Genomic DNA, 16,571 nt, shown 5'->3' with positions numbered 1-16,571 from the left:
TCCAAACCCGGAATATCTGGGCTTATAACCGGAGTCTCCGGGCAGACCTAACAAAAGGGCAAAAACAACATGCATGTCACGGGGTGCAGCGGCACCCATGACATTCCCAGTGCGCCGGCAAGGAAAAAAGTGTGGAAGAAAGGTCGAGGAGGGTCGAGAAGGATGCGGTGAAGCTTACCCCTTGCTCGATTCGTGCGGAGGAAGGCCGAACAATGGGGCTCGACGCGTGAGGCGGAGCTTCAAGCGGCCAACAATGGAGGACGCCCGTGGGGAGCCGATTCCGGCCGAGGAATGGATCAAACGGGCTTGGGGAAAGGTGGAGAACGAGGAGAGGAAGATGCTCGTGGAAGGAATCGACGATCCGATGGCCCAAGGTGGAGATCGATGGGGGGGGCGGTGGGGGAACGAGCCCAGCTCATGGAGGAAGAAGAAAGAAAGAAGAGAGAGCTGAGTGAGAGTGGAAAGGCTAAGACTTGAGTTTAAAGACACCTCATCCGTTTTGCCCGGAGTTTCCGGGTCTACGGCCGGAGTATCCGGTCATGGTGTTACAACATGCATGGAGCATTAAATGTAGTCGAAAAAAACTAATTACACAGTCTAACTGATTAGCAGGAGCTGAATCTTTTAAGCCTAATTAGTTTATAATTGGACATTATTTGTCAAATAACAACGAAATGTGCTACAGTACCAAAACCCAAACTTTTTCGCCAACTAAACACACCCGAAATACTAGAAAGCAGGTCACCGAAGCTTCTTGCTTTTGCTTTGCCAGTCAGGTGAGGCAAGAATCGTTGGACAAGGCTAGCACAGCAGACCTACAGGAAAGCCACCGGCATTCGCTATAGACCTTGCTCCAACCCGCGGCATCCACAAGCAATGTCCGCTCTTCCTTGCGATCCCTCGCTCGCTTTGTTCTGAATCTCTCTCAATGAGGGGCCCCTCCGCTTGGGTGAAGAAGAAACGAACTACAAGTCAAGGCAACCAAACAGCCAAACAGAGCAAGGAATTTTACTTCGCTTTGCCGAGCCAGGTGAGGCAAGCCTCGCTGTGCAAGGCAAACATAGCAAGGTTTCCTAACGTTCCATCAAAAGCGGCTTCTCAAACCCATGGTCTAGCTTCGCCACCATCTCCACCCCGCAACTGTGTTTCCCTGTGTCCTACGCATGTTGTGAGCTCCCAGTGCTCCGATGGCTGAGGTACTGGCCACCATGGTGGTCGGGCCACTGGTGTCCATGGTGAAGGAGAAGGCCTCCAACTACCTCCTGGATCAGTACCAGGTGATGGAGGGCTTGGAGAAGCAGCACAAGCTCCTCAAGCGCAAGATGCCGGCCATCCTGGACGTCATTGCTAACGCCGAGGAGCAAGCGGCAGCCAAGAGAGAAGGGGCGAAAGCTTGGCTGGAGGAGGTCCGACAGGCGGCCTACCAGGCGAATGATGTTTTGGATGAGTTCAAGTACGAGGTGGTCCGCCGCAAAGCCAAGGAGGCGGGGCACTACAAGGAGCTCGGTATGGATGTAATAAAGCTCTTCCCTTCTCACAACCATCTTGCATTCCATCGTAGGATGGGCAGCAAGCTCCGCATGATCTTGGAAGAACTTGATATCCTTATCGCAGAGATGAGTGCCTTCAGGTTCGAATTCCAACCAGAACCACCAGTTCCTGTAAATTACTTGGGGCAGGATAGTCCTGATATCATGGACCCTAGGAACATTGCTAGAAAATCAAGAGCTGAAGACAAGCTGAAGATTGTTGATGCGTTACTTGATCAAGTTAACACTACAAATCTCACTATCTTTCCCATCGTCGCAATGGGTGGGATGGGGAAGACCACCCTAGCACAGCTTGTTTACAGTGCCCCTGAGATTCAGGAGCATTTCCAGCTGCGGCTTTGGGTGTGCGTCTCTGACAACTTTGATGTGGATTCTCTAGCTAAAGGTATAGTGGAAGAAGCTGTCAAGAATGGTTGTCAAGTGAATGGAAATTCAGCATTGGACAAGCTCTAGAGTGTAGTGAATGGGAAGAGATATCTCCTCGTATTGGATGATGTCTAGAACCGTGAGGCACAAAAGTGGGGAAAATGGTGGCAATGGTAGCTTAGTGCTCACAACAACTCGTGATAGACAAGTTGCTCATCTAATGGGTACAACTGAAGCCTACGATCTCAAGAGGTTGGATGAAGGGTTTATAAAGGAAATTATCAGGACAAAAGCCTTCAGTTCACGGAAAGAAAAGCCCGAGCTAGTTAAAATTATTGATAACATTGCACAAAAATGTGTTGGCTCTCCTTTGGCTGCTACATCATTGGGTTCTGTGTTAAGTACCAAGACCACAGAGGATGAATGGAATGATGTGTTAAATAAAAGAACAATTTGTGATGAAGAAAATGGAATTCTACCAGTACTTAAGCTCAGTTACAATTGCTTGCCATCACATATGCGGCAGTGCTTTGCTTTTTGTGCTATGTTTCCCAAGGATTATGTGATTGATGTGGAAATGCTGATCCAATTATGGATGGCTAATGGTTTTATCCCGATGCAGCAAGGTGTACATCCTGAAACTCTTGGTAAAAACATTTTCAATGAGTTGGCATCTAGGTCATTTTTCCATGATGTGAAGGGGATTCCATTTGAGTTCAATGATATTGACGATTCTGGAGTTACATGTAAGATCCATGACCTGATGCATGATGTTGCATTGGATTCAATGGGAAAAGAATGAGCTGCTATAACTACAAAAAAGAGTAAAAGTGAGGATTTTTCACATTCAGCTCGTCATTTATTATTGTCAATCAACGAACCAAAAATCTTTCTGAATGCTTCCCTAGAGAAAGGCTCCTCAGTTATACAAACAATAATATGTGAGAAAGATGTAGATAGAGACTTACAACATTTGTCAAAATATATGTATGCACGAGCATTAAGGATCAAAGGAGGTTCGGCATCAAGGATCATGTTGGGTTTAGAGTTAGGGACGAAGCGAGCTTCATTCCTAAAACCCAGATGTCTTCATCACCTGTGGTATCTTGATCTCTCAGATAGTCGTATAGAATCGCTTCCTGAAGACATAAGCATCCTATATCATCTGCAAACATTGAACCTTTCTTACTATCAAAGTCTTAAACGACTTCCCAAGGGAATGAAGTATATGACAACCCTCCATCACCTGTACACCCATGGACGTTATGAGTTAAAGAGAATGCCAGCTGGCCTCAGACACCTCACTTCCCTACAGACGCTTACATGCTTTGTAGCAGGTGCAGGCTCTGGTTGCAGTAAGGTGGGAGAACTGGGGCGGTTAAATGACCTTGGTGGGCAGTTGGAGCTAAGGGAGCTAGAAAATGTGACAGAAGCAGATGCATATGCGGCAAATCTTGGAAATAAGAAAAAACTGGCCAGATTGATATTAAGATGGACTGATGGTAACAAGGTGGCACAAAATAGTGATAAAGAGGTGCTGGAAGGTTTGAAACCACATGATGGGCTGAAGGTTCTGAGCATATATTCTTACAATGGCAACACTAGTCCAACATGGCTAAATAAGTTGCAAGCCATAGTGGAGCTTAAGCTATTTGATTGCAAAAAGCTCCAGAAGCTTCCTGAAGTCTGGCAGTTACCAGCTCTGAAAGTTCTTCACTTGTATAAATTGCCAAGTTTTGAGACATGGTGGGACAAAAGAGAGGTACGAGGAGAAAATCCAGTACTTCCTTTGCTTGAGAAGCTGTTAGTCAAAGAATGTAAAAGTCTGATTTCATTGCCAATGGCGCCATTGATTATAGAATCATCTGGAGGAATTGACACTGTGTGGTGCTCTGCATTTCCAGCATTGAGAGAAATGGAATTACGTGGCCTGGAGATGTTTCAGCAATGGGAGGCAAATGAAGCAAATGTAGAAGAAAATGTAGTATTTCCTCATCTTGAGAAGTTGTTAATCGGCGATTGTAAAATTCTAGCTGCATTGCCGAAAGCGTCAGATATTAAGCCACCATTTGGAGGGGTGGAGACTGGGTGCCGCTCTGCATTTCCAGCATTGAGAGTAATGGCATTACATGACCTAGAGATGTTTCAGCAATGGGAGGCAAATGAAGCAACTGTAGAAGAACATGTAATATTTCCTCGGCTTGAGACGCTGTCAATCAGGAATTGTAAAAGTCTAGCTGCATTGCCGAAGGCATCAGATATTGAACCACCATTTGGAGGGGTTGAGACCGAGTGCCGCTCAGCATTTCCAGCACTGAGGGAACTAGTACTACTTGATTTGAGAACCCTTGACAGATGGGAGGCAGGCAAAGGAACTGCAGAAGAAGAGCTAACATTTCACTGGCTCGAGGTACTAAGAATTCAAAGATGCCCAAAGTTGACTATTCTACCAGAGGCGCCGAAGCTAAGTGTATTAAAAGTAAGTGGGATCAGCCAACAAATATTGTCCCTACAGGCAGCTAGCAAATATATCGCTTCATTGTCCAGCCTGACTTTGATTGTCGATAACGAAGAAATAGGTTTTGTGGTTGATCAAAATTTAAGTGAGCTGGTGCATGGCAAGGAGAAATGGGATCGTAAATCTCCCCCGACACGTATGCAGTTATATTCATACAACCTTTTGTTCTCCCACTCAAGTGCACTGGTGCTATGGACATGTTTTGCACAGCTGGTAGATTTAAATATTTGGGATTGTGATGGTCTTGTGTACTGGCCGGAAAAGGAGTTCCAGCCCCTAGTATCCTTGAGGAACTTAGATGTTCGTATCTGCAAGAACCTGACCGGACGCACACGAGAAGCTTCTGAGCAATCTGCACCGCCAGAACAGAGTGGACTCCTGCCATGTCTGGAGTCTCTACGGATATATTGGTGTGCATCTTTGGTAGAGGTTCCCAACCTACCGCCATCTCTCAAGACATTAGATATTCAGGACTGCAATAATCTCGAGTCTATCGTATTCGGCCAGCAGGAGGATACGCCATCATTAATTCAAGGGTCCAGCAGTGAGGCCAGGGCATCTGTACTGAAGCTGTCGTCAGGCCCGGGCCCAAGGGGGTGCAGCCCGTGCGGCTGCACAGGGCCCCCAAAATTCTAGGGCCCAAAAATTACCAAATGGAGAGTATTGTGATAGAGATTGGCTTGTCTATTCTAAGGAACTCGGTAGAGCATTTTGCTTTGCTTGTAAATTATTTACAAAAGGATACCGAAAGGGACAGTTGGCAAATGAGGGGTATAATGATTGGACACATCTTGGTACTAGACTTACAGAACATGAGACAAGTGCAGATCATGTTTTGAATATGACCACTTGGTATGAGTTGCGTAGTAGGTTGCAAAAAGATCAAACTATTGATAAGGCTGCTCAGCGACAACTTGAGAAAGAAAAGGATCACTGGAGAAAGATTCTATTCAGAATTATTTGCATTATAAGATATCTTGCCAAGCATAGTCTAGCATTTCATGGTACTAATAGCAAACTATATGATGATAGCAATGGGAATTTCTTGGGTTTGATAGAGATGTTGGCTGAATTTGATCCATTTATTCAAGAGCATGTTCATCGTATTACAAATGAAGAAACCCATGTTCATTATCTTGATCATAAGATTCAGAATGAGTTGATTCACATGCTTGCTTTTTCTATTAAGTCTGAGATTATTACGAAAATAAAGAGAGCAAAATATTTTTTTGTCATACTTGATTGTACCCCAGATGCAAGCCACCAAGAACAAATGTCTTTAATTATAAGATATGTGGATTTATCTTCAGGTGGTGTTTGCATTGAAGAATCCTTTCTAGGATTTATAGATGTCAAAGATACAACTGGGCAAGGATTGTTTGATGCGGTACAGAATCAACTAAAGCAGCTTGATCTTGATATAGATAATGTGAGAGGATAGGGCTATGATAATGGGTCAAATATGAAAGGAGGCAATAAAGGGGTACAAAAGAAATTTTTGGCTGTAAATCCAAGAGCTTTCTATTTTGCTTGTGGTTGACATAGCCTTAATTTAACACTTTGTGACATGGCCAAGAACTATGGTAGAGCAAAAGATTTCTTTGGGATCATTCAACAGATCTACACAACCTTTGCTAATTCTACTAAGAAATGGATTCTGAAAGATAACATAAAAGGATGGACTCTCAAATCAGTATCAGCTACACGTTGGGAGAGTCGTGTTGAAAGTGTTAAAGCTATCAGATTTCAATGTGGAGATATTCGAGAGGCTCTACTTGAGGTATCTGAGGGACCGAAGCCGGCGACCAGAGGGGGGTGAATGGGAGCCGATCAAAATTTCTTCTGAAATCGATCCGTCGGCCTATATTCCAAAAATCACCGCAAGCCCTCAACCTAAGGTACGAGAGAATAGCTATGGACTAGCTATCTCACAGCAGCACACCCTAGGAAACTTCGCGGAAGCAAAACGAGATAAATCGCACAACTGTCTGCCTAGACCGGTCTGACCGGTCGTGGCAGTCTAAATAGATCGAGACCGGTCTGACCGGTCTTGCCGTCCGGTCTGACCGGTAGCACCCAGAAAAGCCCGTGAACAAGCCTTCAAATGAAGAATCTTGAGCAAACGAAGTCCAAATCCAACGAAACTTGGAGGATATCTCCGCAACTATCATGCGAACATATCCCCAAGAGATCTCTCCCAAAATATTAAAGGATCGTGTGAAATCGAGGAAAGATCAAAGTGGATTGGGGTTTTCTCTAGAACTCAAGAACTGCAATTCGGGTGAACTCGTTATTCAAGAGGGTTTAGCCCTAGGCTAGATGGATCAGAATCATCACAGAGAGTCCAGCAAACCACAAATCCACAGGGTTTTCTCCTCCAAACACAAGGCACACCAAAAGAGGAGAATTCAAACCCAAAACGCAAAAGAGAAAGGAGAGGACGAATACTCAGCACACATAGATGATCTCAACAAGATTTCATTCATAAATTTCAGAGGAATTCACCTATACAAAGCTAGAGCCATCCACCCATCATCCTACCCACTAAAATTGAGAGATTAGCTAAACCCTAACCCTCATTTGCGTTGGAGTCCTTGGCCCTAACCTGGAGCAGGGAAAGGGGGAAAACGAAAAGGATTCGAAAAGACTCAAGAGACTCAACCAGCCACGGGCTGGTGGGGGTATTTATACCCGCCGAGACCAGTCAGACCGGTTCCATGGACCGGTCAGACCGGTTGGTTAGACCGGTCAGACCGGTGCCAGGGACCGGTCAGACCGGTTGGTCTGCAGCATCGCCCTGTACACGATCTCATCTGACGGCTGAGGTTCTTTCTTCGGAACGAAGTCTTCTCCACGATGCCGCCATCTTGATGAAGATCTGGTCCACGGTTTTGGAAGGTCCGTGAAACCCGGGTAGATGGCCGGTTTTGAGAAAACCGTCAAAACTCCTCGCGCGGGAAGATTCCCGCCTCCACGCCGTGGCCCTAGACGTCGTTCTCGCCTCGGCCTCCTGACGGCCCTAGACGCCGCCCGACGCCCGTCACCTCCTCACCCGCAGCGAGGCCCTAGACGCCGTCGATGCCCGTCGCCTCCGTCAATCCCGAGACCAACGCCCGTGCCTCCACGACTTGGCGTCTTCAACCGCCGTCCGCCTTCTTGGTTTTGTGGCGTAAACCAAGAAACCCGCCTTCCGTCGCCGCTTGCGCCCTCGATCCAGGAGTGGACGCCACAGCTGCCGCCCGGCCTGAGCTCCTCCACGGCAACTCTCCGTCGACACTCGACGCCCGTGTACCTGCAATCCAAAGACCAAGCGCACGATCACATCGCACGTTGACAATTCACTCATCACAGCCAGGAGTGAGTACTGCTCATTCCTCAGTATCTGATATGGATAATGATGTAAAAAATAGCAGTGAGGCTAAAGGTTTGGCAAATAATGAACTTGGAGAGTATGAATTTATCGTGGCAATAGTCATATGGTATGAAGTATTATATGCCATTAATTTAGTAAGCAAACAGTTGCAGGCAAAATATATGCTTATAGATGTTGCTATTGAGAAAGTGAAAGGGCTGATTTCTTTCTTCAAAGGGTATAGGGAAATTGGTTTCTTAGAGGCATTGGAGGTTGCCAAAGGAATTGCACTTGACATGGATATTGGTACAACATTTCGCAAGAAATGAGAAATTAAAAGAAAGAGACAGTTTGATGAGAACCCTGATGACACAAATGCTTCAACTCAATCTCCAGAGGAATCATTTAGAATCAGCTATTTTCTATCTATTGTTGATCAAGCTATTTCTTCACTTACAACGAGATTTGAGCAGTATCAAGGTTACCAAAAGAATTTTGGTTTCTTATTTACTTCTGATGAATTACAGTCATTGGATAATCAGATTCTGAAATCTTCTTGTGAAAATCTTGAGGTTGCCCTTTCAAAAGATGGAAAATCATATATTGATGCTAATGATCTCTATGTCGAGTTGAAATTTCTTCAAGATTTCATTCCAAAAGAAAATATGGGCCCTGTTGAGATATTAAAGTTTCTGAAGCACCATGATTGTTTTCCCAATGCAACTATCGCATATAGAGTTCTATTGACTATTCCTGTGACTGTTGCCTCAGCAGAACGAAGCTTTTCTAAATTGAAGCTACTAAAGTCCTACTTGTGTTCTACAATGACCCAAGAAAGACTTAATGATTTGGCCATGATAGTACTTGAGAGTGACATATTAGAGAAGATTGATTATAAGTCTATCATTGAAGATTTCATATCAAGAAACCCGACAAGAATGAAGTTGTTTCAGTAAAGACTATACAACTAAGAATAAATAGGTACGATTTTTGATGTATTTCATTCCTATATAATATACTATAGTATATTTAATATTTAATTGTTCTATTTGGCTAGTATATTAGTCCTCACTTTAGATTTTCGCACAGGGCCCCATTTTTTGCCGGCAGAGCCCTGGCTGTCGTCATCAGCCAACCATTCCTTCCTCCCATGCCTAGAATCGCTAATGATACAGAGCTGTGGTGGCTTGGCAGAGGTTGCCAATCTTCCTCCATCCATCAAGACCTTGGATATTTTTTATTGCGGCAATCTTCGCTCCTTATCAGGACAGCTGGATGCCCTCCAAACATTCACTCTATTCGGCAGCTCCAGCAGCCTCCAGTCCAACAGTGTTTTTCTCTCACCCAGCTCCAGCACCAGCATCCAGCCACCAACCAGCCAATAATATTTTTCTCTCACACCACTCCAGCCACCAGCTCTAGCTCCAGCCCAGCGAACAGAGTGATTAGATATTTCGGAGTGCAGTGAATTGAAATCGCTGGAGTCATGCTTAGGAAGGGTCCCGTCACTGGAAGTCCTCGACCTTTACTATTGCAGCAGCCTGCAATCCTTGCCGAATGGGCCTCAAGCTTACTCATCTCTTAGATCTCTTTTTATTAAATCTTGCCCTGGTATAAAGTTGCTTCCCCCAAGCCTACAGCAGCGTCTGGATCATCTCGATGAGAAAAGGCTAGACACCCGTTACGAAGGTAAACCTCCAGTTTCAAATTTCATTTCTTTTAATAAGTGACCAGGAGCTCAATTGGTGTTTCCTAAAAAGCAACCCGTGACTTGAGCATACCATTAGTTATTATGACAAGATGTGGCACAATTTAGTGATAAAAAAAAAGTTTTAGCAGTGTTAAGAGCCTCTAGCCAGCCATTGGTGATACATACATCGAGTGCAATGTGCCATTTTGATACCTATATTTATGTGCAGTTGTGCAACCTAAACCATTTAACTTTCGGAATCATACATTTGTATATCTAAATACGTACAGTTTAGTCAGCAACTTTAGGCACAAATTAATGATGCACCTTTTACAAATCTTACTATTGGATCGCAAACCCCTATATATGCACTTTTCCAATTTCTTGTTCATTTGCATGTATACATTCTAACATCATCTATGATCACCGCCTGATCTGCCAGGATGGGAATATGCAATCAGAAGGCGGCTATCATGCTTGAAATAAGATCGAAGATCGGATGAAAGTTATCACAAAGGTTTGTAATATTAGTGTGCTTGATTAATTTCGAATGATGCTAGCTTCTAATGCTGACTCCCCTGCCCCTGTGTGTGTCCGCGTGACTTCCTTGTAGGATCGTTACCAGACCAGCAAAAATGATGGATTATTGTGACTCGGGGTAGAATGTATTACATATATACATGCCCTTTCTGAAGATTATTTGAGGGCCTTGATGTTGATCAGAAAACAAATCCCAGGCTGCAAGCTGAAGAATTTAGCGTGTGGAGCTCCATTCTCCAGTGTTTTTATCTTTCTTTTCTTTTTCTTTTCAAGTGTGACGTCCATGCTTGAATTCGTGTGTGTTCCAGCATAAACGAAACACACAGGTATCACTTTCATTTTTTTATGTGTTTTTCTACATGAATTCAGAAGACACTTGCCGCAGATCAAGAGTCCAACTCACTCGTTGTTGTTCGACAGGCAAGCTGCCTTTTGAAATGCACTGAATGTACTGAACTTCATTCCACGTGGGTTTCTAATACTGAATGGCGTGCAGCGATCCTGCAAGTCTTTGGATAGACCAATCTTGTGCAGAGGTTTCATCGTTAACCTGATTTCTTAAAAAAATATATATGTCTTGCTGCAACGTTTCTCCTGGTAATGCTGCAATGGAGTCGAACAGAATGGTGATTGCAATGAACCGCAACAATTAGTTCATATAGAGAACAATTTACACGAACAACAAAAGGTGGCGATAAAGTTATTCCGTAACTAACTTCTCTGGGATACATAATCCATAGTTACTAAATCAGTTAATGCTGCATTTGAAGTTTAAACACTGGTAATGTCATGATCCATAATAAATTGATCCTCAGAACAATTTACATGTAAGAAAAAAAAACAGGGTAAGGTTAATGACAAAAAAAACAAGTTGTTCTGGAAGTGCCAGGACCAAAAAAAAAAAAAAGTGAATACAAATACAGTACATGCATGACTGAGATGCGCCAAGAAAGGCACCAACCAGTGATTCTGCAAAGGCGCAAGGTTTGCAGATCTGGTACTGTGAAACAAAGCAGATCTGGTACTTGGAAACGCAAACGAAGAGAGAACACACACATGCATCTGCCAGAAGTCAATCAAACACTCTCTTCATATGGCTTCTCTTCATCACCCTCTTCCTTGTGTACCTCGAGTGCAAGGTAAATGTGGTCACGTGACGACCCAGCCCACATGAACACGTACAAAGCGATCGGCGTCACAGAGGCCGAGTAGCCCACCAGCACGCCGACGATGGCGTGGGCAAGGACGCGAGCCGCGACCTTCATCCCGTTCTCCCAGCGTGCGGCGCCGGCGTGGCCATCGGGCAGCCGCCGCCGCTCCAGCCGTCCGACGAACCAGAAGGCCGCCGCGCCCGCCGCGTACGCGAGGGCCAAGGCGGCCGGCAGGCGCCAGGGCAGCGGAGCCCCGGGCGCGTCGTCGCCGTACGACGCCTCCGCGAAGATCCGGGAGACGGTCATGAAGTAGTTCGAGACGAGCAGCATCGCGGCCACGGCGCGCAGCCGATCGCCGCTCATCTTTCCCAACAGGCGTCCGCCGCTGCCCTCGGGCGGCGCCGGCGCGGGCAGCTTGGCGGTTTGCGGCGGTGGACGCTGCAAAAGCTTGTCGGCGCTGCTGTCCATGGAGCCCATGGATGGAGCTGCCTGAGATCGCTGTGTTTCGTGTGTTTGCGGCGTCGTTTTCTCTTGGGCTAGCTACCTGCTGATCGATCGTCGTGTGCCTACCGGACGGGGCCAGCAGGCCGCTGCAATTTATGCAGCTAACGATCGAGACGGAGTAGTTGATCGTAGACTAATAATCACACGTCGTCAACTGACTGATTCTTCAACTCCAGTAATCAGTGGGTCGGTGCACGCTACTGCAGTTAGTCAAGAACGCCGCCTTTGCTGACAAGTACTAGTAGCATCGCGAGACGGCGATAAATTGGACAACAGGTTGATTCTACCCAGCGGGCCAGCGGCATGTTTGATTGTCATGCCGAGTTCGTTTGAAGCAAAAATTCAGACAAGCAAGGCAGCGACTTCTCTTCTTTTTCTTTCCCCCTCCTTCCTGTTTCATTTGTTTGCTGGGAGCGAGCGCGCGTCTCAGCTTTGCTAATTTTGGACTTTGGCCATTTTTTTCATTTTTTTTAAAAAAAGTCTACTCCTGTTTTGCAGCCACAATTGTGGTTTGATTGTTCATCGTTGAACTGTTCTCTTCCTCCGTCCCGTAGTTGGGGCGCGACGTATGGGCTACGTACGGTTCAAAGCGTACGCCGCCCGGCGCTTTCCGTGACATGGATCGATCGATCAGTGGAGAATTCATAGCTCGAGCGTGACAAACACGAGAGGACCTGCTTGGAATGCATTATGATTTTTTTTTACACGTACGTGCAGGTTTCTGAATTGGTTGCCGTGGTGGCGTTGTTGGAAAGCTCAGAAGAATCGGTGCACAGGACCGTCGTCAACGCCAGGTCTTGTTATTCCTTTACTTTGTACGGCAAACTAGTAGTAGTGACTAGTGACCATTATATTCCGGATTTTTTTTTCCCAGTTCACCTTCAGGTTTCAAGTGTGTTCCTTCCCTGCAAGTGCAGAGGTTGCACATCAGGGACGGGAACGCTGATTAAGCTCCGAAATTGCGATGGAAGTGTCCAACAAGATAAAATTACAACGCTCCAGATTCAATTCAACATTATTAGTATACTGTAACTAAAAATTGGATGAAACATTTCTAGCTAGGGTGCAAGTTTTAAATCCAAGGCCTTATTGTTAACGAAACAAACCTATCTGAAAATAATAAATTAAACGATAAACAAATCCTAGCTAAGCCCCACACCACCAATTCGCCACCATTACTATTATTCTCCTTCGGCAAGCCCTTGCGTGCTCCGTCGTCGTCCCAGCCTCCAAGGCACGGCGCCCTTGATCCTTGCAATTAGAGCACCAGGACGAAGAAACCCACGACCACGACAACCGATGTCATGCTCCAGACAGCGACCGCCAGCACGGGCGGCATGACCAGGGACACCCGGTAGGTGAACGCGCAGCTGAGGGCGGCGGACAGTGTCCAGACGACGAGCTGAAGCCGCCGCCTCTCTTGGGCTCCCTCCTCCGGGGAGGGCTCCCGCGGCAGTCGCTCGGCGCGGCGGAGGCACAAGAAGAGTGCGGCCAGGTCAGCGTAGGCGAAGGCCAGGAAGGCCAGGTCCCGGGGCCTGTCGCGGACCTGGTGTATGTTGGAATAAACCACGCCATGGTGTTCGTGGCCGTGGCGTGTGCGTGTCGAGTCGGCGTCATGTCCATCGCGTGCGAGCGGGCGGTCATGACAGCCAGCGTCTTAGGGTTGTTGGGGTCGGAGTCTGTGGTGTCCGTGGTGCACGGTTTGGGCTCAGAGTCGCACCAGGGACAGCGTTTAGGCCGGAACGTTGGTGTAGCCATGTTCCAGGCGTGTCCGGCCAGGACGGCACGTGTTCGAGCTCGTGTTCGGGTCCATGGCCAAATTTGTCGCGTACGGCGCGTGGTTGACAGGGTTGCAGGTGCAGGGATGGCCGATGTGGCGGTTGGCGGCAACGGAGGAGCGCTAGGCTCGGATCGGCAGCTGGAGGACCGGTTCTCACGGAGGTTCGTGGCCAGAACGTGGGAGAGGTCGGGTCGCTAGGAGTGCGTGCGTGCTCAGGAAGTTCGCCGATCGTGTGGGCGCTGCGTCGCCAAAAGGGGGCTACAAAAGGCCATGTGCATCTTGTTTGTAACCAGAGTCGAGTCCGTTTTATCAATCAAATAGCCAACATACAGGCCGTACGGCGGCCGGGGCGTTCGTCGCCATTGTTGCCTGTTTACTGTTCATCTTCTTCAACCTCCGTCCGGCGTGAGTGTTTGGAGTGGTAGGGCTCGATTTCCAACAATTGGTATCAAGAGCCAGGTTAGGGCCACGAGCTAGGCGCCGGAGACGTGCTGGTTGTGCCCAGCGCGTGACGGTGTCAAGGTTTGGGGCGGAGTCGATCGCGACCAGGTACCATCGGTGGAATCGTGATCCGGCGATTCGTTGGGCGTTTGAGATGGCTGGCGAGAAGACTCCTCCAGGCTCTCCCAAGAAGCCGCTCGGCGGCGATGGCGTCGGGAACAGCGGCAAGGGGGAGGTTGTGCGCGTCGTCTGTGAGTTCGGCGGGATGACGAGCTGGCCCATGCTGACCAAGACCAACTACACGCAATGGTCATTGCTCATGAAACTGAAGATGAAGGCCCGTCATCTGTGGGAAGTAATCGAGCCCGGGGAGTGGCGCCGCATGAGGACTGCATGGCACTCGAGGCAATCGCGAGCGCCGTGCCGACGGAGAGGGTGGCGTCGCTGGCGGCGTCGCTGGCGGCGAAGGGGACCGCGTTGGAGGCATGGAACGCGGTGAAGGAGCGGCGCGTCGGCAGCGACCAGGTGCAGAGGACATAGACGCAGCGGCGCCTACGGGAGTTTGAGAACATGCGCTTCAACGCCGGCGAGGGCGTCGACGACTACACACTGCGGCTCCAGAACATCGTCGCCGCGCTCGAGACTGTGGGGGAGACGATCCCGCCACGGAGGGTCGTGGAGAAGTTGCTGTGCACCGTCCCCAAGTCACTCCGGCAGGTGGCCGTGGCGATCCAAATGTCGGCAAACCTCGCCATGCTGACACTGGAGGATGCCACCGGGCGGCTACGTGCGGCGGAGGAAGCCGAGGCTGAGGACGACGGTGCTCCGCCTCCAGGCACCGACGGCAAGCTCCTCCTCACCATGGAGCAGTGGGACGTGCGCCGGCGGGAACGCCGCGAGAGGGAGCGCGCGTGCGGCGGCGGTGGGCGTGAGAAGAAGGGAGGCCGTAGCAGCGGCCGTGTCGACAACAGCGACGATGACGACAACGACGGAGGCAGCAGCATTCGTTCGGGCGCGAACAGGCGTCTTCGGAGCTCCGGCAAGGGGCGGTGCTTCAACTGTGGCGTTCGCGGCCACTTCTCCAGGGAGTGCCCCAAGCCAAGGAAGGAGGAGGCGTTGTTTGCCGGCGCCGACGATGAGCCGACGCTCCTGTAGGGCAGGACATGCGGCGGTGTCGTGGTTTAGGGGGAGTTTGTTGGAATAAACCACGCCATGGTGTTCGTGGCCGTGGCCGTGGCGTGTGCGTGTCAAGTCGGCGTCGTGTCCATCGCGTGCAAGCGGGCGGTCATGACAGCCAGCGTCTTAGGGTTGTTGGAGTCGGAGTCTGTGGTGTCCGTGGTGCACGGTTTGGGCTCAGAGTCGCACCAGGGATAGCGTTTAGGCCAGAACATTGGTGTAGCCACGTTCCAGGCGGGTCCGGCCAGGACGGCGCGTGTTCGAGCTCGCGTTCGGGTCCGTGGCCAAGTTTGTCGCGTACGGCGCGTGGTTGATAGGGTTGCAGGTGCAGGGATGGCCGATGTGGCGGCTGGCGGCAACGGAGGAGCGCTAGGCTCAGATCGGCAGCTGGAGGACCGGTTCTCACGGAGGTTCGTGGCCAGAACGTGGGAGAGACCGGGTCGCTAGGAGTGCATGCGTGCGCACAAAGTTCGCCGATCGTGTGGGCGCTGCGTCGCCAAAGGGGAGCTACAAAAGGCCATGTGCATCTTGTTTGTAACCTGAGTCGAGTCCGTTCTATCAATCAAATAGCCAACATACAGGCCGTACGGCGGCCAGGGTTAACGAAACCGGTGGGAACTGGTCCAGTTTGACCGGTTACCGGTCAAACCGGTTCGGCCCGGTTACGGTTTGGGCCAGTATCAAACCGGCCCCAGAATTCAAAAAAATGAAAATTCTCAAACCTATCATACCGACCGGTAAACCGGTCTACCGGCCCCAATTCAAAATTCAAATTTGAATTCAAAAGTAGAAAAAAAATCTCAAACCGGTCATACCGGCCGGTAAACCAGTCAAAACGGTCGGAACCGGTTGCACATGCGATTTTGAATTTGGATTTGAATTCAACCGATTTCCACCGGTTTCCGGTCAAACCGGTCCGGTAAACCGCTACCGGAGGGCGGCGGTTTGACCGGACCGGTCGGATTTGTAAACCCTGACGGTGGACGGGCGTTCGTCGCCATTGTCGCCTGTTTACTGTTCATCTTCTTCAACCTCCGTCCGGCGTGAGTGTTTGGAGTGGTAGAGCTCGATTTCCAACAGTGCAGGCGAGGAAAATCGTCAGCAAGGTCGCCGCCGGCACGCCGGCGTTGCAGCACGCCGCACGCCCATCCGGCAGATCAGGAACAACGGCGGCGTTGCTCTTCTTCACGGCGTCCATTGACAGGAGGGTTCGATGAACTAGCAAGATGATTCCTCGGAGCAACCAATGCAAGTACCGCTGCTCTGGATGCTATTTGTTTGTGCCGCGTGCGAATGTGCGATGGTGCTGTGCACTATGTATTTATATCATGAACTGCATGCACGGTGAGTAAGTTTCGGTGAAGTGCATCTGCTGCTAATTAAACCGCAAAGAGGACAAGAAACTTTGTGCCAAGGGACTCTAGAAATTAAAGGTACGCGCTAGCTTAGGTTGACTGGTCAACAGGTCCAGAGAGTGACATTCCCAATCCATTTCCTGAGAAG

General features: G+C 48.8%; 1 pseudogene; it reads left to right on the top strand.

The window, feature by feature from the left end:
- The first annotated feature begins 1,109 nt into the window (after positions 1-1,109).
- On the top strand, positions 1,110-2,728 carry LOC120664307 (annotated as a pseudogene).
- The last annotated feature ends 13,843 nt before the right edge of the window (positions 2,729-16,571 follow it).

The sequence above is a fragment of the Panicum virgatum genome, chromosome 3N, assembly GCF_016808335.1.
Source record: "Panicum virgatum strain AP13 chromosome 3N, P.virgatum_v5, whole genome shotgun sequence".
Classification (NCBI taxonomy): domain Eukaryota; kingdom Viridiplantae; phylum Streptophyta; class Magnoliopsida; order Poales; family Poaceae; genus Panicum; species Panicum virgatum.
The sequence above is the reverse complement of the archived record's forward strand: the minus strand, read 5'-3'. Positions and strand labels throughout refer to the sequence as shown.